This window comes from Ambystoma mexicanum, chromosome 6q, assembly GCF_040938575.1.
Source record: "Ambystoma mexicanum isolate Mex_15411 chromosome 6q, UKY_AmexF1_1, whole genome shotgun sequence".
Classification (NCBI taxonomy): domain Eukaryota; kingdom Metazoa; phylum Chordata; class Amphibia; order Caudata; family Ambystomatidae; genus Ambystoma; species Ambystoma mexicanum.
Genome location: NC_090937.1, coordinates 1,237,275,069 through 1,237,295,676, shown reverse-complemented (window position 1 = coordinate 1,237,295,676; position 20,608 = coordinate 1,237,275,069). Strand labels below are relative to the sequence as shown.

The following is a 20,608-nucleotide window of genomic DNA, read 5'->3' as shown; positions in this document are numbered from 1 at the left end:
GTGACGCCGAGAAGACGATCAAACTTGACTATCTAGAGGAAGTAAAAGTCGTAACAAGGTTTCCATAGGTGAACCTGTGAAAGGGTCATTAACGGCGGAGCAGCTGGAGGGAGAGCCGCGGGCCCAACCTCGATTGCCTGCCAGATGCAGACAACCCACAACCCGGGGAGCGGGATTCCCTTGCGCCGATGGGGGTTCCGCAACCCAGCAGATGGATGAGGATGCCTGGCGGGGTTGGGTTAACCTGCTGGGGAACGTCTCCTCCCGACCGGAGAGAGGAGGGAGCCCCGAGCACCCCCTAGTCCTCACCGAGCCAGCTCCTGAGCCGCCGTGCCGGACGGGGACGCGCTCCTCCACCCCAAACTGCCAGAAGGCCAGGCGTTAGGTGGGCGCACCCCGGTTGGCAGGGAAGCCCCCAAGTGAGAGCAGCTGGGAGCCGAGGGAAGTCCAGCCATTCTCGAGGGATGCCTCCCCAGGGCAGACAGGGGCCCAACACGCTGGGGTGGGCGTCGAGGTTCCAGCCGCCCACATACATCGGCGAGCAATGGCCAGGCCCGCCAACGCAGTGGGTGACCTTCCCTCTCAACTAGGTACCTTGAGGTCAGCCCTGTGCAGCCAGGCTGCAGTTTGAAGACTCTAGTGGTCCCACCCGACCCCACTGCCCATGCTGACTCTGGCCCACCCCTCCATCCATCTCTCTGAAAGGGAAGCAGCGAAGGGGGTCAGGCCGGGGTTAGACCGAGCGGCAATCGGGCCAGGTGGGCCGGCGGTGTAGCAGCATGCCTCAGTCACCATGGGAAGCCCTGCCGCCGTGTGGCTGACGGGGGTGGCGGGCAAGCTTCCCAGGCTGAGCACCTGTATTTTATTTTTTGTTTTCTCTTAAAACCCCCAATGGTCCCGGCCGACTCCCAAGTGGGGAAGCTCGACAGGGCGCCGGGCTGTCTCGACTGCGGCGGGCAGGACGGGCGGCACTGCCTCCCCCCCAGCCTCTCCTGCATCGGCAGGTTCGGGCCAATGTCTGGAACAAAACAAAAGTTGCCTGTGACTCTTGGCGGTGGATCACTCGGCTCACGAGTCGATGAAGAATGCAGCTAGCTGCGAGAATTAGTGTTAGAGAATTGAACGCACCTGAGGGTAACTTGAACGTCAATTGTCCCGGGGATCCCTCCCCTGGGCGCGGCTGGGGCTGTCACAGGAACCCTGTTCCATTCGTCCCCCTAAGGTCAGACCCCAATTAGCACTGGCACAGGATCCCTCTGACCTGGCCGCGCAGGCCCCGACGGTGGCACCAGAGGTGGCGGCGGGCCTTGAAAAAGCCTGACATGCCTTCGCCCCTGCCCCGGGGCACAGGGCCCTGCTGCGTGTGGCTGTCTGTGGTGTCCCACAGCTGCCGGAGTGGGACAGGCCTGGAGGTTGGGCCTTGCGACCAGGAGGGCTTCGGCCTAGCAGATTGGGAAATCACACAATCTGCTGCGCTGGGGCGAAGCACTTAGGGGCTCACCCCCCCTTTACAGCTCCGGGCCCGCGGCCAGCCGCCCCATGAGCTCTCCTGCTCCCTCGACTACGACCTCAGAGCAGATGTGGGGAATCTGCTAAATTTAAGCATATTACTAAGTGGATGAAAAGAAACTAACCAGGATTCCCTCAGTAACGGCGAGTGAAGAGGGAAGAGCCCAGTGCTGAATCCCCATCCGGCGGTGGGTTCAGGAAATGCGGCGTACAGAAGACTGACTCCCTGGCATTGCTCAGGGGGCCCAAGTCCTTCTGATCAAGGCTCACTCTGCGGACGGTGTTAGGCTGGTAGCGGCCCGCAGCACACCGGGATTGGCTATTCTCCGAGTCGGGTTGCTTTGTAATGCAGCCCAAAGCGGTTGGTAAACTCTATCTAAGGCTAAATACGGGCACAAGACCGATAGCCAAGAAGTACCGTAAAATGCACCCGGCCCCTGCAGGGTGCATTTCCTCCGTGGAGGTGCACCGCAACCCACTCTAGGTCAGCTGGGAAGGCCCCGAGGGGCAGGTGACTCCGGCAGAGAGTGTTACAGCCCCCTGGCAGTAGTTTTGCTGTGTCTGCGGGGCTGAGGGAGATTGATCGCCACCGTGCCCTTCTCCCGGTGCAACTGTCGACTGGGGTGGACTGTTCTCAGGGTGCCCCGATAGCTTTGTGCCACGGGGCGGGGCACCAGGGGTCTGCAGTGATGTCAGTTACCCACCCGACCCATCTTGAAACATGGACCATGGAGTCTAACACGTGCACAAGTCGGAGGGCCGAACAAAACCCTGTGGCGCAATGAAGGTGAGGGCCGGCTGACGTGGGATGCCGTTGCGGCATCGCGGAAGGCACACCACCGGCCTGACTCGCCCGCTCTGTTGGGGAGGAGGAGCATGAGCGTGTGTGATAGGATCCGAAAGATGGTGAACTAATCCTGGGCAGGGCGCAGCCATAGAAAACTCTGGTGGAAGTCTGTAGCGGTCCATGCGTGCAAATCGGTCATCCGACCTGGGTATAGGGGTGAAAGACTAATCGAACCATCTAGTAGCTGGTTCCCTCCCAAGTTTCCCTCAGGATAGCTGGTGCTCAGAAACCCCAGTTTTATCTGGTAAAGCGAATGATTAGAGGTCTTGGGGCCGAAACAATGTCAACCTATTCTCAAACTTGGGCCACTTTTGGTAAGCAGAACTGGCACTGCGGGATGAACCGAACACCGGGATAAAGTGCCCAATGCAGATGCTCATCAGACCCCAGAAAAGGTGTTGGTTGATATAGACAGCAGGACGGTGGGTATGGAAGTCGGAATCCACTAAGGAGTGTGTAATAACTCATCTGCCTAATCAACAAGCCCTGCAAATGGATGGCTCTGGAGCGTCGGGCCCATACCAGGCTGTCGCCAGCCCTGAGAGCCATGGGGGATAAGCCGCGATGAGTAGGAGCACCGCTGCGGTGGGCAAGGAAGCCCGGGGCAAGGGCCTGGGTGGAGGCGCGCAGGTGCAGATCTTGGTGGTAGTGGCAAATATTCAAACAAGAACTTTGAAGACCGAAGTGGAGAAGGGTTCCATGTGAACAGCAGTTGAACATGGGTCAGTTGGTCCTAGGAGAAGGGCGAGCGCCGTTCGGACTGGAACCTCCGTTGCCCTCAGCTAATCGAAAGGGAGTCGGGTTCAGATCCCCGAACCCAGAGTGTGGAGACGGGCGCCCTTGTGGCATCCATTGTGGTAACGCAAATTATCCTGGAGAAGCTGGTGGGGGCCCTGGGGAGAGTACTCTTTTCTTTGTGAAGTGCATGGCACTCTGGAATGGGTTCGCCCCGAGAGAGCGGCCTGAGACTTGGAAAGCATTGTAGTTCTGGCGGCGTCCGGTGATCTCTCGCTGGTCCTTGAAAATCTGGCAGAGATGGTGTAAATCTCACGCCGGACCATAATCATATCCGCAGCAGGTCTCCAAGGTGAACAGCTTCTGGCATGTTGGGACAATGTAGGTAAGGGAAGTCGGCAAGTCAGATCCATAACTTCGGGATAAGGATTGGCTCTAAGGGCTGGGTCGGTCGGGCTGCGGCGCGAATCTGGGCTGGGAGTGCGCCACGGCTGGATGAGGCGTCTGCCCCCAGGGGCGGTGCCGACTATGAATGCGAGCTGGGCCCTTCCTGTGGATCGCCCCAGCTGCAGTGGTCGCCTATCTCCGTTTCCGTCCTGGGGTTCAGGGCTGGCGTGCTGCCTCGGCCGACGCCTAGCAGCTAATTTAGAACTGGTGCGGACCAGGGGAATCCGACTGTTTAATTAAAACAAAGCATCACGAAGGCCTGAGGTGGGTGTTGATGCGATTTGATTTCTGCCCAGTGCTCTGAATGTCAAAGTGAAGAAATTCAATGAAGCGCAGGTAAACGGCGGGAGTAACTATGAGTCTCTTAAGGTATTCAAATGCCTCGTCATCTATTTAGTGACTCGCATGAATGGATGAATGAGATTTCCACTGTCCCTACCTACTATCTAGCAAAGTCATAGCCAAGGGAACAGGCTTGGCAGAATCAGCAGGGAGAGGGGAGCTTGACTCTAGTCTGGCACTGTGAAGAGGCATGAGAGGTGTGGGATAAGTGGGAGGCCCTCGGGCCGCCGGTAGAATATCACTACTTTTATCATTTATTCACTTAACCGATGCGGCGGGGGCGAGCCCCATGGAGCTCTCGCTTCTGGCACCAAGCCCCCAGCGCCCACTGGGCACTCCCCGCTCCGGGGACAGTAGCAGGTGGGAAGTTTGTCTGGGGCGGTATACATGTCAAACGATAACGCAGGTGTCCTAAGGCAAGCTCAGAGAAAACAGAAACCCTCCCGTGGAGCAGAAGGGGAAAAAGCTTGCTTGATCTCGATTTGCAGTATGAATACAGACAGTGAAAGTGGGGCCTCACAATCCTTCTGGCAATTTGGGTTTCAAGCAGGAGGTGCCAGAAAAGTTATCACAGGGATAACTGGCTTCTGGCAGACAAGCGTTCATAGAGATGTCGCTTTTTGATCCTTTGATGTTGGCTCTTCCGATCATTGTGAAGCAGAATTCACCAAGCGTTGGATTGTTCACCCACTAATTGGGGGCTGGGTTTAGACCGTCTTGAGATAGGTTAGTTTTACCCTACTGATGATGTGTTATTACAATAGTAATCCTGCTCAGTACGAGAGGAACCGCAGGTTCAGACATTTGGTGTATGTGCTTGGTTTAGGAGCCACTGGGGCGAAGCTACCATCTGTGGGATTATGTCAGAATCCCCCCCTAAACCGTAATGAGACTGCATCGCTGTGGAGCCTCGGTTGGCCTAGGATAGCCGGCTTATGGGCCAGTGCGTGCAGCCGCTCGTCTCCGGACTCGAGTGTGGACAGAAGGGGGCCATCTTTCTCACCCTTAGTGCACCGCGTGTTCGTGACTGTTAGGCAGAATTATATGCAGTACCCTTTGGGAGCACAACACACAATTAAGCCTACAAGTGACTGTACAAATTCACCTTTGGTACAAGCCTGTACTGCACAGGTAAAGTGGTAGTGATGGCTGAGCAGCCAGACCTATCTCAAGAGTAAGTGAGCAGTATCAAATAGTTACACAAAGGACAGCAATTACTATGATTCAGGCAAACACTGACTCAAGGTTTTCAAGTAAAAGAATATACATTTATTTTACTCTTCAGTTGTATAACATTACACCATTGCAAGCAGTTTAAAAATCACACCCTTAATACCCCACACCACTTCCCTTAAATCCTAAACAAATTAAGCTCACAAAATGAAGTGGGAGCAAAATGGCACTCCAGCATTTAAAAAGGTGGGTAAGACAAAGTTAAAAAGAAATTGAACCACACTGACAGGTGAGTACTCAGGGCAATAGAACATGAGGAACTACAATGTTAGAATCAGGTCGAAGGCTTAGGAAAAAAGTCAGTAGGACAAAAGTCTTTTGCTCAAGATCACACGGTTTAGGGGAGTTTGTGGTAAAGTTTGTGCCACGTATTAAAGACGAGGTTGGGTGGTAGAAAAGTTAGTTCACAAACAAAAGAAGGACAAGCCCTTGGATTGGAGAAAGATTTCACACACTTTCCCCGCGGCTGAGCGAAATGAGCAACCGGGTTTGAACAGTACCTGAAAACGGAGAGGAAGCTGTAGCTGAGGAGGAGGTTCCAGGTAGATCCTACAGACTCACGGTTCCTGAAGCGACTGTCGGACTGACACAAAGTAGGAAGACTGGAGGGTCCTGCACTACCCAGGGAAGAAACCAGCCGCAGAGCAAAGCAACAAATAAAAGATGCGCTCCTTAAAACCCAAACAGGGCCCAACCTTCCTGGCTCTCCGGCCCACTGTAGCTCTGTACAGTGAATTCGACCAGAGGAGGGGTCCTGGCTTGCAGTTTGGGCAACCTGGTTGGTCCCATCAGCTCAAGGGAAGAAGTTTCCTGGAGGATCTTCTCTGTCGTCGGATTCTGAAGATTTGTACCTGCAGCAGGGCTTCACTGGGCAGTTCAGTCGTTGAAGGGGTCCTCTTCCATCAGCTCCTCGTTGGTTCTTTCATTCCAGTGGCGACTCTGCCTTTCCAGTCCCAGAGACCTGCTTTTTATGCAGTTTTCTCCCAATCATACAGCCTGGTTGTCAATCACACAGCAGGGTGGCTGTCCTGGCAAGAACAGTCCCCTTAGTCAATATAACAGGAGTGTGACTTGGGTTACCAAGGGAACCCATGGCAGGGGTCTGAAGACCCCTCCCTCACATCCTGCCTACCCAGACTTTCAGGTGCCTTAAGTAGGGTTTCTGTGCAGAAGCCTGTGAAAAGACGGTGAACAAAGGAATCAAACACAGCCGGAGCCAAAATAAAATATGTTTGGTCAAGCGGGTTTATGTTCGAGGCTAATATGATAGCCTAAAACAATATCATGGTTATATAAGATAACCGCGGAAGAAAAGTTTGGGTAGTTGCCACTGCCACCAGCCAAGTCTTGATATAAAGGGAGCGAAACAGTGCTCCAAGAGACACAGACAAAAAGGGATAGGAATTAACCCTTTCCAATACTTCATCTAAGATGGGGTGTACTGGGTTTGTAGTTTAAAGAGACTACATAAAGTTAATGGCAACCATAAATGTTTCTGGGAGGCAGTAGTCAGTCCCAGAAAAATGGAGTCAATGGTAAGTCTAAAAGACAACCCTGTGTCATTGCACTGAAGGTGCTGTGTAACACACACAAAATAATGGTGCTCATGGAGTAGGTGAGGCTCCAGAGCCCAAGATCACACAAATTGTAAAAACACACACAGCAAAACACATGTAAGAATGGGAAAAAAAGACTCACATTATTACCAGGTGAAAAAATAAATCCTAGAAATCCAGCAAAGCTGCTGAGGGAGTCATTAGGTAAGGGAAATTAGCCATTTATGAGAATTCTCCCTAACACTCGCCCCCCTCAGCCTAAGGGACCGGAGGATTTAATCCACTCCTGGATGAATCTCTACCTCTAGTCGATTAAAAACATCCTAGGGAGGCCATTAGCTTTTTGGTGATGACATCCTGCTCTGTGCACAATGGTGAAATCAAACCCTTGCAGGCATATTGACCATTTTAGAAGCTTTGGGTTCTCCCCTTTCATTTGCATTAACCATCTCAAGGGTTGGTGGTCTGTCTGAATCACAAAGGTATATCCATATAAGTATAGTCTAAACCTCTTCAGAGACCGCACAATGGCAAAATATTCACGCTCTATGGTTGCCCACCTTGTTTCTGGTTCCTTCAGTTTCCTACTGATGAAGCAAATGGGGTGCTCCCTACGTTTCTCATCCAGTTGACTGAGGACTGCACCTTACCTATATTGGAGGCCTCTGTCTGCACAATGAAGGGTTGGTGATAATCAGGAGCTCTTAGGACTGGAGCTTGACAAAGGGCTTTCTTCAGGTTTTCAAAGGCTTGATTGTACTCCTTGTTCCATTTAACCTTTTTAGGGAATTTTGGAGAGGAGATCACATTCAAAGGAGAAGCTACGGACCCATAGTTCTATATGAAATTCCTGTAGTACCCAGTGAGACATAGGAAAGCTCTCACCTGGGTGTGAGTAGTAGGGAAGACCCTGTTTTGCACAGCTTGTACTTTGCTGGGCAATGGCCTTATCTCACGTCTTCCTTCCGCATAACCAAGGTAGACCACTTCACTCTGACCAATTTGACATTTGCTTGCCTTTATGGTCAGATGGGCCTGCTCAAGAGCCTGCAAAACATATCCCAGGTGATCAATGTGTTCTTTCCATGTAGGGTGGAAAACTGCAATGTGATAGAAGTATGCCATGCAGAAGTCCTCCATCCCATTCAAAATGTGATTAACTATCCTTTGAAATGTAGCAGATGCATTCTTTAGTCTAAAAGGCATAACCTTCAACTGGTAGAGGCCTGCTGGGAAAGAAAATTCAGTTTTCTCCTTGGCATGGTCTGTCAGTGCTATTTGCCAATAGCCTGAGGTTAAATCAAATGTACTGAGGTACTTGGCTGAACCAAGTCTATCCACCAGTTCATCTGCCCTTGGCAAAGGATGGGTATCAGTCTTAGTGACTGCATTTAGAGCTCTATAGTCCACACTGAATCTCAACTCCTTGGATCCTACCTTTGGTACCAGAACAATTGGACTAGACCGTGGACTTGTATATGGCTCTATAACTCAGAGACCAAGCATCTTGTTGACCTCTCCTCTGAAGTGGGATCTCACGTGTTCTGACATTCTGTAACCTCTGCTTTTCACAGGTAAACAGTCACCAGTGAGAATATCATGCTGGCCCCAAGCAGTCAAGCCTGGTGTTAGTGAAAACAGGGAGGCAAACTGATTAAAAATAACTTGAACTCCTCCTGTTGTTCAGAAGTCAGTTGAGAAGAGAGATTAACTCATTCTCTTTGTTCATCTAAATGTTGGCATTGGGGGGGTCAGGTAGAGGTTCACTCTCCCCTTCCTCTAGAGCTAAAGCTAGAAGCAAAGCTCCCACTTCTGGGCTTGAGACATAAGCCTTTAAATGGTTGGTGTGAAAGACTCTGGGAAGCTCCTTAAGTTTAAGTCCAACAAATAGTTCACCTCTCCAGGTTTGCCCACAACCTAGAAGGGTCCTATCTTTTCTATTTGTCCTGCAAGGCCCTCTGCCTTGTTGGCACAAGCTGGTCTTGAGTACACTCAACCATGCTGGCCTTCTGGTCATCACAATGTTTGACCAGAGGCTGACCTGCTTTCAAGTTATCACTTGCTTCTGCCATCATGTGTGACATTCTCCTCCAGAGACCTATCACATGGTCAGTCACTCTGACTGGCTTGGGGGAAGGAGAACTCTCCAACCCCTCCTTGATCAGGGCCAATGGACCTCTGACTGGATGGCCATAGAGAAGTTCAAAGGGACTGTAACCAACTCCCTCCTGTGGGACTTCTCTATATGCAAAGAGAAGGCATGGCAGTAGAAGGTCCCACATTTTCTTAAGGGGTTCTTCCAAAGCACCTTTCATACTCTTCATAGTACAATTAAACTTCTCTACCAGTACATTTTCCTGTGGATGGTAGGCTGTAGAGAACGTGTAAGTGACACCACAGTTTTTCCACATGGCTTGCATGTAGTGGGACATGAAGTTGGATCCCCTGTCGGATATCACTTCCTTAGGAAACCCTACTCAGATGAAAATATCAAGTAGAACCTTAGCCACAGCCTGAGCTGTAATAGTTCTCATAGGTAAGACTTCTGGGTATCTTGTAGCATGGTCTACTGCAACAAGGATAAACCTGTTCCCTGGAGATGTGTGTGGGTCAAGGGGACCAACAATGTCAATGCCACCCACTCAAAAGGAACTCCCACCACTGGTAGAGGCACCAGGGGTGCCATATTATTGGCTCCACTCTTGCCAGAGGTTTGGCAAGTGTGACAGCTCCTACATAATTTGTCCACTTCTGCACCCATCTTAGGCCAGTAGAAGTAGAGAGAGAGCCTTTCCTTGATCTTCTTAACACTCAAGTGACCAGCCAAAGGTATCTCGTGGGGTAACTGTAGGAACTGCTGTCTGTTGGCAAGGGACACTACACTTTTTGCAGTCCCCAGGGATAGACTCGGTTGGTTCACTGTAGAAGAGGCCATCTTCCCATCTTAACCTGTGCTTTCCAACTTCTTGTCCATCAAGTTTTTTAGCAGTCTGTTGTCGAAGATCTTCAAGAGTAGGACACTCTCTCTGTCCTTTGCTGAATTCTGTCCAGTTGGGTCCACCTTCTGACAGTAAAGACTGCAGCTTAGGATGTTCAACAGGGTCAAGGTCTCCAACTAAGACAGTGTCTTCTTCCAGATCTGATTCATCAGATACTGTCTCAACCACACACGGTTGCACCTCACACTCTGCCTCAGCTGGTGGAGTTATCACAGGTGTGACTTTGGACAATCTTGGGGATGTCCTTATTGGTAGCACAGGGGTGCCGTCTGACTTTTTCCTGGAGGTCTTGGGTTTCCCCTTTGCCTCTGTTTTCTTAGAAATGGCAGTGAGCAACTCCTGTGGAGTAGGAGTGATAGTTTCCTCTATCAGCTCCTCTGGAGAGCCTCTGAAGGTGCTCTCCCTTGCAGATCTAGTGCGCTCCTGTTTCCTTTTGCTGGGAGGCTTGGGAGTGCTTGACACAACTCCAAGAGTTTTCAAGTCATTATCCAACAGGACTCTCCCAGGCACTTCACTCTGCACACTAACAGGTATATTGACAGTCATATCATTACACTGGATGAGAGCTGGTAACTAGGGAAGCATTTGCACAGGGCCTCCAGCTAACTTGGTGCAGCATTTGGGTGCCATAGCAACATCCTCCACCTTGAAAAATTATTCATCCACCATGGTTATGCTGGGTCCAATGTCTCTGATGGAAGGGGTTTTCTGACAATTCACAAGAACACTATCTTTATAATACTCTTTAATATTATCTGGGATGGAATTATAGACATCTAAGTTCTGTTGTTCCCACAAGCCCAGGGACTCTAAAGAAACACTAGCTGAGACTCCCATAGGTTCATCAGCCAGTAGGTGAAAGTTTCCACTTGCCATAGGTACTTCTTCCTCTGGGGAGAAGGCTGAGGAGACAGTGTGGACCCCTGAAGGTTTACCCTTGCATCTGGGATCCCATTTCACATGGTCTATGGACCCACAGACATAACATTTCCCAAATGTCTTGATGAATGGGGGTTTGCTCTGACCTCCATCTGGTTTGAGTCCAGATGGTGCACTATCCTAATTTGGTTTCCCAGGTGGTTTACCCATATGTTGTTGTGTGTGGCCCTCTTTGGGAGTGGAGTTATAAGAATTCTCTTTGTTGTCTTTCTTTGACTGTTTCCCCTCATCCTTTTTCTGAGCAGCCCCACAATCCTTGTGAGTATTCCTGTTGGCAACCCACAAGTCAGCAGCCTTAGCTAGCTTCCTTGGATCTATTTCCTTAGAATCAGCCAAGTGCTGTCTGAGTTCAGGAGAGCAGGCATCAAACATAGACTCCAACATAACAAGATTTCTCATTCCTTCATAAGTGTTCACTTTGTAACCCTTAATCCAACCATCTAAGTTTTTCTAGCACTCACATACCCAGGTAGCTCAAGGTGTACCATCATGCTTTTTGAGGGTCCTAAACCTCTTAAGGTACTGGTAAGGGGTCTTCCCAAATCTAGCAATTAAAGCTCGCTTCACACGCTCATAATCCATCCTATCCACCTCCCCCAACTCCAAAGCGAATTTGACCAGAGGTGGGGTCCTGGCTTGCAGTTTGGGCAAACTGGTTGGTCCCACCAGCTCAAGGGAAGAAGTTTCCTGGAGGATCTTCTCTGTCATCGGATTCTGAAGATTCGGACCTGGAGCAGGACTTCACCGGGCGGTTCAGTCATTGAAGGGTTCCTCTTCCATCAGCTCCTTGTTGGTTCTTTCGTTCCACTGCCTTTCCAGTCCCAGAGACCTGCTTTCTATGCCGTATTCTCCCATTCATACAGCCTGGTTGTCAATCAGACAGCAGGGTGGCTGTCCTGGCAAGGACAGTCTCTTAGTCAATCAAACAGGAGTGCGACTTGGGTTACGAAGGGAACCCATGGCAGGGGTCTGAAGACCCCTTCCTCACATCCTGCCTACCCAGACTTTCAGGTGCCTTAAGAAGGGCTTCTGCGAAAAGACGGTGAAGAAAGGAATCAACCCCGGTTTGGCATGCAGAGAAGAGCACGAGAACGACTTTAACAAAAAGAAATGGCGGATAAACCCAGCTGGAGCCGAAATAAAATGTATTTGGTCAAGCAGGTTTATGTTCGAGGCTAATATGATAGCCTAAAACAATACCCTGGTTATATAAGATAACAGCGGTAGAAAAGTTAGTGTAGTTACCTCTGCCACCAGCCAAGTCTTGATGTAAAGGGAGCGAAACAGTGCTCCAAGAGACACAGACATAAAAGGGATAGAAATTAACCCTTTCCAATACTCCATGTAAAATGGGGTGTACTGGGTCTGTAGATTAAAGAGACTACCTGAAGTTAATGGCAAAATTACATGTTTCTGGGAGACAGTAGTAAGTCCCAGAAAAATTGAGTCAGTGGGAAGTCTAAAAGACAACCCTGTGTCACTGCACTGAAGGTGTGTGTAACACACACAAAAAAATGGTGCTCATGGAGTAGGTGAGGCTCCTTAGCCCAAGATGACACAAATGGTAAAAACACACACCAACAACACATGTAAGAGTGGGAAAAAAGGCTCACACTCTTACCAGGTGAAAAAAGAAAATCCTAGAAATCCAGCAAAGCTGCTAAGGGACTCATTAGGTAACGGAAATTAGACATTTATGAGAATTCTCCCTAACAGTGGGGAACCTGGTGCTAAATCATTCATAGACGACCTGATTCTGGGTCAGGGTTTCGTAAGTAGCAGAGCAGCTACCTTGCTGCAATCTATTGAAAGTCATCCTCTGAGCCAAGCTTTTGTCGCAAGGCCTTCCAAGGGTCTCCGTCCTTCCTATCGCCACGCTGTGGGGCGCACAGGAAACTCCCACCCACCCTAGGTGCACACCCACAGGGGTGTGCGGGCTGGGCGGGGAGCGCTCTTCTATTTATTTATTTATTTATTTATTTATTTATTTATTTATTCATTTGGATTTAAAAGCGACCAGCGGCCTGGAGGCATCGTGGTGCTGTTACAGAATGTTCACTTAACAAGTTTAGGAACGACATCACAAGGCAGTAATATAGAATCAATTACATTGTTACAGGGTGTTCCGAGGTTACAGAGGAACAGAGTTGGAGGCCATATGTTAAGCATTCTAGTTGAAAAGTTCAGTCTTTAGCATCTCACCTTCTCACCTATCCCAGTCAAGCCCCCCGGACAGGGCAGGGAAAGAGAAGCTGCAAGCCACCCCAGGGTGCGCGGGGGGATGGGAACTTTCCTTAAGCTCTGTGCCCCCGGACGCTGGGGTCGGGGCAGGTGCGGCCGGGCCAACCGGCCAGGGGAGTAGGACCAGATGGCCCAAGTCGTGGCCCGTGTTAAGATGGATTTCTGAACTCGGACCTGGAGGGGCAGAGGTTCAGAAGGCCAGCCCAGTTTCTTGGAACAGGGTAACCTCTGGACAAACCAGACCAATCAGGTTAGCGATGGCGGCGGTCAAGACTAAGTCTCAAGAGGGTGTCATGATGCCTACCCCCGGGCATCTGGTTCGAGTCCATCAGCCCCGGGAGCAGGCATCCAGATATTTATGAAAACCCCAACAGCCCCGGATGGGGGCTGTTTGGGTTCAGTCCTGGCACCCTAGGCACCAGGCTCATAATAGGAATCAGTCCTGGCGCCATAGGCGCCAGGCTCATAGACATTACTTACCTTATGCAGACCATGCTGCAACTGAATCCAAGCCAACGTGAGGCTTGGATGGGACTATTTTGTTACAAGGACTATTTTTTACTCGGGTGTGGTTCTGGGGAACTTCTTACCTGGAACTACTTTGGAGGCTATTTAAACCACGCCCAATCAGCAGCATACGCTTCGCGTTATTCTGCATTCTGCAGCGTAACGCTCACTGTGCCTGCCAGTCTGCATCCAGTCTTCTGCCATGCCCGCCTCGAATCCAGAGCTCCCAGGAAAAGGGAAAAAGAAGGAGAAAAGGTTAGATAACGAACATCATTTTTATTCCTTACCTGATTCCGGTCCCAGGATGTCTCTGAGCCTGCAAAGAACATTATTCCAACACGCGTCGCATCGCCAGCTTCAGCGCCGCCTTATATTCACCAGTCCACAGCATCTTTAAACTCGGCACTCTCTCTATCTTTTTCGTCGTCGAACTCCAGCATCTGGGGAAAACCAAAGAAACAACAAGGTGAGTCCGGAAGCCGACAAATATCATCACTTACCATAGACTTACCTGATTTATCACTGGAGGCATTACCCTTTAACATGCCACATCTTCATATGTCCCACCTATAAAGGGAGAGAAAACAGCAAATTAAACTCCGGAAACTTTACTGGACAGTGTTGGGAAATACAGACTCTTACCCAAACACCTTCAGCTACCTCCAGGCAATATTCTTTTGGACCCAGTGCAATTCTAAAAAGGGAATGGAACAAGAGTGAACATCGGACATATTTAACTCTTTTGAACTTTATAAGCCCCGGAGTCAATAGCCGGAACTCCTCCAGTACCTTCAAGCCAGCGAAGTAACTGTTATCTACGTGCCCCTGCATGCCAAGCAGGTGTGAGAGCTCATAATTTAAATACATAAGGTGAGCTTACTAAAAGGAAATATCAGAGGTGACTAGGGGGGAGATCGGGAGCAGCGGGGGGTCCTTGCTAAAATCCACGGGTGATTAAATCCCTTTCTCCACTTGCAGGAGAATACTTCTTCGGGTCAAGCATATGAAACTAGGCGGGCCAGTCCAAACAGTCATCTCTGCATTACGCATCACGTTGGTGGAGACCACAGCTGTCCGGGTCCGACCGACCCCCCTCTGGGAACCAGGTGAGCGTAACAGAAGGTGACTGAAAGACCTCAATGAGCACACAAAGCAAGGACAATTACAAATTACTCCAGATAGGTGTTATATTAAAAATATAGACACATTTATTACAAGGCATTTGTAACACCATAGCAAAGAATCACAATAATACTAAAGTAAACCAACACATCACAATCAATACAATATATATTCAAGACCGAGGGGTCTAAGGAGTTATGAGCATGTAATATGTAGACCACCTAGATGGGGAGGAAAACAGGCAGTGCAAGTAATCATTAGACCCAGTTCCACATCAGAAATACACCTAACTAGGAGGAAGTCCGAGCCCTACGAAGAGAGGAGCCTTATGCTCAAAAGTACCTGCACGCGCTGGTGCCAATTGATAAAGAAGGGTCTCTTCAAGGGTCTCAGGTAGTTCAGGAAGGTGAATAAAGCGTTGAAAAACAAGTCCCCACTACTCAAGCAAGGCCTCAACTTGTGGGCAGAGGCAGGATGAGAGTGCGGGATAGAGTCGCTATTTCGCAACAGCGGTAGAAATGAAACGGGCTCCTGTACGAGGGGCCACCGGTTGGGGTATGGACTACTCACCGGTCCCCGACGCAGGCAGACCCAGACTTCTCCAGTTCAGTTCACGTTGCTGGCAGGTTTGGATGTGAGAATCAGGATGTCTCGACACCGTGTAGATTCCATGTAGCAGGTTACAGGGTCGAGGGTGTCCCAAATGCAGCAAACGTGCACAGGTTGTTACCTCAGCAGGGCGACATGGCAATTGCGTTTACTCTGGTACGGGCGCACTCGTCTCACTTCAGACCTGGGAATGCCAAGTGTAAGAAATTCGGTGTGAGGGTGCCGTGGACGCAGAGGAAGCAGTAGACCACGTTTCGAGGGCTTCCCCGAAATGGCGGCGTTGACAGAGCAACACTTCCTGCGTAAGCTGGTCAGCCCACTGGTTAGCCCAGGGACACTTCCGAGGAGGCTTACTTGCAGGGTTTGATGAAGGTGCCGGGAATAGTTGATCCCACTATTCCAATGGGTCGAAGAGCCTTCGCAGACCTTCTAGGACGATCAGATGCAGAGGGGTCTCGCAGGACGACAGCGGCTGAGGGTGCCAAACCTTCAGCGGGTCACCAGAGGTTCCTCAACTCAGCTTCTTGTTGCAGGATACTTGGCTCCTTATCCCTTGTTTCGGTGTGACCTCAGGAGATCGACATGGTAGTGGTGTTTTCAGCCTCCACTTATCCAAAGTTCCCTTTGCGCCAAAACGGAGAGGACCCAATGGGAGATCTGCTCACAAACACTCACACCATACATGGACCTATCACGGACCACGGTGGTCCCAGGCATTCAGGACACTCCAGACTCTCTGGCACCCAGGATGTGTATTGGGAACAGACATCCCAGCCCACTTCATGGAGGCACTCACAGGCATGCAGAAGCCCGCGAAAGCGCTGGGTTTCGCTGGAAAGTGCATGACCAAATAAGGACGGGCCCGGGTCGGCTCGACCTGGGGAAGGTGAAGGGGCAAGACGGTCAGAGGACAGGACAAAGAACCTTGTGGCATGGCCATTTTGGAGCCAGGCCGCTCATTTGTGCCAAACGCGGTAAGCGCGAATAACATGGCAAAAAAGGGTTCAAAACACAAGAGAAATGATAGCTGCCACCAGTCCTATCAGTGACACACTTGCACAGTTCATAATAAGTCCAGCGAGAGTTTCTAGGGCCTTTGGAATGACTAGAGACCCAAGAGCAAAGTAAAGGAAGTTAGAGTGCACTCTTGTTTCATGTTGCACAAAGGCTGCAACATGAGGAAAGGACTAAGGGAAATGAAATCTCCCAGTACTGACTGTCTTAAGGGCATGTCAGTTTCCCCATAAGAATTGAGCAAAAGCCCAGAGGAGTGCGGAGGAAGGCTGCGCTTCTCTGGCAAAGTCTAGATCAGGGTGTAAAACAGCAGCAAAAAGTTTGGGGGTTGCCACATGGAGGGAAAATTACATACAATATGAAATCGTTCCTAACACTCACCCCTCCCAGACTAAGGACAGGTGGAACTAATCCACCCCTGGATGAGTTTCTTGTTCAGGTTGGTTAAACATCCTGGACAACCCATCAGCATTGCTATGTTGGACACCTGGCCTATGCTCAATAGTGAAGTCAAAGCCTTGTAGACTTATGGACCACCTAAGCAACTTTGGATTCTCTACCTTCATGTTCATTAGCCATTTTAAGGGCTCATGGTCAGTTTGCACAGTGAAGTGGGTCCCATAGAGGTAGGGCCTCAGCTTCCATAGGGCCCACACAACAGAGAAACATTCTTTCTCTACTGTGGACCATCTGAGCTCTCTGTCCTTAAGCTGGCGACTAATGAAACAAATAGGGTGTTCCTTACCCTTCTCATCTACTTGTGATAGTACACCTCCTATCCCAGTGTCAGAGGCATCTGTCTGCACAATAAAAGGTTTTTGGTAATCAGGGGCCCTGAGGACAGGTGGCTGGCACAAGGAGTCTTTTAAGCCATTGACGGCCTTCTCACACTCTTCAGTCCAAGTTACCTTCTTGGGTTTCTTCGGAGTGGCGAGAGCAGTCAGAGGGACAGCTATGGTGCCATAGTCTGCCATGAAATTTCGGTAATACCCTGTGAGTCCTAAGAAGGCTCTCACTTGGGTCTGTGTAGTGGGGGTTGGCCAGTCTTGTACTGCTTGTACTTTACTGGGTAGAGGCTGTATCCTCCCTCCACCTACTTCATGTCCAAGGTAAACCACTGAGCCTTGTCCAATCTGGCATTTACTGGCCTTTATGGTCAAGTGGGCTTTCTGAAGAGCCTGTAACACAATCCCAAGGTGTTTCATATGGTCTTCCCAGCTGGAGTGGAGAACACTGTCTTCTCCTTGGCATGTTCTGCAAGGGCTATTTGCCAATAGCCTGCAGTGAGGTCAAACGTGCTGAGGTACTTGGAGGCACCCAAGGTATTCACCAGCTCATCTGTTCGAGGCAAGGGGTGTGCATCTGTCTTGGTGACAGCATTCATAGCCCTGCAATCCACACATAACCTCATTCAGAAGTATCTGCTTTTGGAACCTGGACCAAGGGCTGGACCAAGGACTACTAGAGGGTTCAATCACCACAAGATCTAACATTTTGTTGACTTCCGTCTTAATGTAAGACCATACTTTGTCTGAAATCCTGTATCCTCTACTTTTGGTAGGTACACTGTCTCATGTGTCTATGTTATGTTTGCACCAAGGTGTCAAACCAGGGGACTGTGAAAACAGGGGGAAAACTGCCTAAGCAAACTTTTCACCTCTGCCTGTTGATCAGAAGTCAGCTGAGGGGCCACTCGGACACCATCAAAGGAGCTAGCTGAAGGACTGCTTTGAAACATATCAGGGAGAGGTTCAGACTCCTCTTCCTCGACATCTGAAGCCATTAGCAGGGCTGCAATGTCAACTCTTAGGATGAAAGCCTTCAGCCTATTTACATGGAACACTTTTGGAGCCTGTCCAGGCCTTCCAAGGTCCACTAAATAGTTGACCTCACCCAGGGGCTCTACCACTGTGTAAGGGCCTGACCACTTATCCTGTAAAGCTCTAGGCCTTATGCGATTCATGATCAGGACTTGCTGACCAGGCGTTGATGAGGGAAGCTTTCTGGTCAAACCAATGTTTCACCAGAGCTTGTCCTGCCTTCAACTTGTCACTAGCCAGACCCATCAGGAGTACCATCCTTTTTCTGAGCCCTAACACATAGTCTTCTACTTTGGAAGTAATAGGGGCTGTGGGCATCTCCCATCCCTCTTTGACTATGGCTAAGGGTCCCCACTCAGAGTGACCAAACAGAAGTTCGAAGGGGCTGAAGCCAACACCCTCCTGTGGTACCTCTCGGTAGGCAAACAGTAAGCATGGTAAAAGAAGATCCCATTTTCTTCTTTGAGGTTCTTCCAGAGCCCCATACTTTTTAAGGTCCTGTTAAACTGTTCCACCAGACCATTGGTCTGGGGGTGGTATGCCGAAGAAAACTTGTAGGTGACCCCACATTCCTTCCACATAGCCTGCATATACTTCGACATAAAGTTGCTGCCTCTGTCAGACACAACTGCTTTAGGGAAGCCAACCCTAGTAAAGATGCCGAGTAAAGCTTTTGCGACTGATTTGGCACTCACAGTTTTCAATGGGATGGCCTCAGGATATCTGGTGGCATGGTCGACCAATACCAGGATAAACCTATTGCCTGAGGATGTTTGGGGTCAAGGGGACCAACTATGTCGATCCCTACCCTCTCGAATGGTACTCCCACAACTGGGAGTGGTACCAATGGGGCTTGGATTGTTGAGTAACACAACAAAAGCGGTTTTATAAGAAGGTAGGAAGGTAGGTATTCAAGGTGCATCAAAGGATTGCAAAACAAATGAATCAATTAGAGTGCTCACACTCAACACACATGAAAAGGGGGGAGGACCACCCGACTCGGCGTACCTGACCCTAAGGAAGAACACCCTGAACCTGGCGGGGGTGCCTGTCCCTGGGTGGCGTGTGGTGTATCGCCTACTAAAAAGATATAGAGGAGAGTACTATCCCTCAACCTTTTATACTAATGGCAATGTCTGGAAACAGACACGGGTCGTCCAACAAAAACATTTAAAACAGTGGTAGACTCCAGAGGGTTAATTAGCGTGCAACAAGGCAATGAATTGGGTCTTGAGGCTGCTTGATCTTAAACGTGGATCCAACCTGTGAATCAGGTCAACTGCTTATATACCATCCAGAGTGTGCAACTTTAATGATACCCGTAGGTCACTGTGGTTGGGGTATGTAAGAGTACTGGTGGAGTGACCACTGGTGGATAAGTAAAATGACCAGCCAGGGGCTGGGGGGCTAGAAAAGGCTCTTATAAAAATGTGTGGCTCACCCAGTGGTAATGAGTGTGCTACAGTAGATAGTTGTTAGAGGATTGTGTCTCTTTAGTAGGTGTATAAGAGATCAAGCGTTGGTCATGAGAGCCCTCATGACCGAAAGGGGTCGACCGGTTTCAATGGCGTAGGAGATTCAGGCCATCTTCTTCAGGACCATGACTTAGAATGCAAACGAGTTTGCCAAGTGTTCAGTGAGGTGCTGAACAGGAATGAAGATACTGGTGTCTCCTGGAGGGAGACAAAAGAGGGGGGGGGGAGAGAAATGGAGAGCAATCAATGAGGGGGGGAAAAACAGAAAATAGGAAGGGGGGTGTTTGGGGGCACCAGGGAGTTGGTGCAAAGCGCTAAAGGGTGGTGCTTTTAACATGCCTTGAATGGAGCATGTGGGAGCAAGGCCATTAATTGGTCAAAAACTACAGGAGTAGTGAGGGTGCCTGTGCACCAGTGGTTGAACTCGTCGCCAAAGGGTGGGGGAGAGGAAGGGGGTGCCAGACAAAGTCTCTAAAGGTGACTGGTGGGCTGCTGCCAGGGAGTGAGAGGCGCTGATGTGCACTAAATAGGATGGAAATTGTGCACTACAGGGTGGAGATGGTGAGCCCCTAGCTCGTAAGCAAGTTGGGTGAAGGGGGGAACCAGCTCCCAGTTAGGTGCAAGAGGGGAGCCTGAGGGGTGGGGAGGCAGGCTGAACATACCTCTAAACCAGCATGCTAGCTGGAATGTAAACGGTGAATCTGGCTTACTCAAATTTCTGAGCTGCAGGTAAAAAGTATACCTGTGGGGAGTGAACAAACCATATCAGGTATAATAGTCTGTGCTGGGCACATGGCAGAATTAGCATGATCGAAAGGCCGTAGTGCCTAAGTGTGGTCTGTACCTGTGAAGGGGGCAGCTGCTCTCCTCCGTGTTGTCTGGGAGCTGTATCGAGCTTGTACAGCTCAAGACTGCTGGTTTGTTGGGGTAAGGCCCAATGCCTATAAAAACAACGAGCAACGCGCTCGCGCAGGCGTCTGCGTGCCGACGCTGGCTCCCTGTGAGCCTCGAGCGTCGGGAGGCAATGAGAAAAGCTCGAGCGCCTCTAGAAACAAAGGCTGAGCGCGCTCGAGCTCGAAAAGGGTCAGGCACCGCACTGGGTCTGATCCCTAGTGAAAGAGACTGGGTCTGGAGGGAAAGAGTGCAGGGAGGGGGGGGGAGGAAGCGGGAGGGGGGGGCAGGGGGGAGGGTGAAAATACAAAGGAATATTTAT

At 50.1% G+C, this 20,608-nt stretch overlaps 1 pseudogene; it reads left to right on the top strand.

Annotated features, from left to right (window-relative positions):
• Positions 1–1,564: 1,564 nt before the first annotated feature.
• LOC138517205 (28S ribosomal RNA) lies at positions 1,565–4,784 on the top strand (annotated as a pseudogene).
• The last annotated feature ends 15,824 nt before the right edge of the window (positions 4,785–20,608 follow it).